Raw genomic sequence first — 1,497 nt, 5'->3', positions numbered from 1 at the left:
GCCAACCTCCAAGACCTATTCGGAGCCAGCTTTAAACCACTAACAGATAATATAACTAATGATCTCTCTAGCTTGAGTAACAAATCTATTTCCTTGCTGGGCAGAACTCCGGTAATTAAAATTAAAATGCTACCTCAAATTCTCTATTTATTGCAAACGCTGCCTATCCCTCTGTCACATCATTACATTCCAAGGTTGCAAGCAATCATAGGGCAATATATATGGAGAAACATTAGGCCACGAGTACAGAAAAACACAATGTTTCTCTCAAGAGATAGAGGTGGACTGGGTGTACCAAACATAGTCCAATATAGGAAAGCAACAATTCTGCAGTGACTAGTGGAGTGGAGCTTTAACTCCGATGACAAACAATAGGTAAAAAAAGGTAGGGACATACTACAAATGGAAAATGTAGGAACATTAGCCTGGTTCCCACCCAACAAGAGAACCAAAGAGATTAATAATTACCCACTTTTGGTAGAATTACTTGACGTACGGGACAGAATACTAAATACATCCACACACATCTCCTCTCGTTATGCACCCATGACACCCTATAGACACAAACCAGACCTATCACTTCCATCTTGGCCAACCCAACAAACTGCTAACCCTCATATCAATGACTGCATTTAAAAAAAAAAATTGACAGGTAGCAAACTTTTGGCCAGGACTGAACTGGCAGATAAAGACAGGGAAATGTTTTCATCCTGGTTCACCTACACCCAACACTATGTCCTAACACACAAACAAAAGAATGACTTTACCAGACCACTTACTGTATTTGAAAACCTCTGCATACAACAGTCATCACCTAGGCACTCTATTTCTATTATATATAATTTACTCATGTCAAATGCTGAACCAGCCTATCCTTCATACATTTATAAATGGAATGAGGACTTAGGTTTACAAATGAATCGCCGGGACTGGGATAGGGTTTTCGAACACCATAAGGAAGCTTCCATCTCAGCAAGAATCATTTTAATTAACTTCAAACTAAATTTCCAGGTGGTATCTAACTCCACATTAGGGGATGTGGAGAAGAAGAAAATCTAATACATATATGGTCGTCTTGCGATAGATTAGGAAACTACTGGTCGGAGATCACAAAGCACATTAACACAAATTTTAAACATACATTTGCAGGACGACCCTGGCATACTCATTTTTTATTCACTACAAAAATAAAAAATATGATTAAAAAATCCCTTTTATACATCATGGTTAATAGCACTGAAGCCCTCATTCCACTGAGGTGGAAGTCTGAGGAAGTGTCCACTTTGGGGTTATGGAAAAGATAGATTACGTATCTACTCCAATTGGAAAGGTACCACTGAATGGCTACAGGGAGTATAGAAATACATCAGATGTTGCTGGATAATATATAGTAACCATTTTTTCCCTCTTCCTCCCCAACTCCTCTTTCCCCCTACCCGCTACACCATGAGGATACACAATTTCTATATAAGCAAACCGTAATTACCAACTACAACC

Source organism: Bombina bombina, chromosome 1, assembly GCF_027579735.1.
Source record: "Bombina bombina isolate aBomBom1 chromosome 1, aBomBom1.pri, whole genome shotgun sequence".
In the NCBI taxonomy this organism is placed as follows: domain Eukaryota; kingdom Metazoa; phylum Chordata; class Amphibia; order Anura; family Bombinatoridae; genus Bombina; species Bombina bombina.
The sequence above is the reverse complement of the archived record's forward strand: the minus strand, read 5'-3'. Positions refer to the sequence as shown.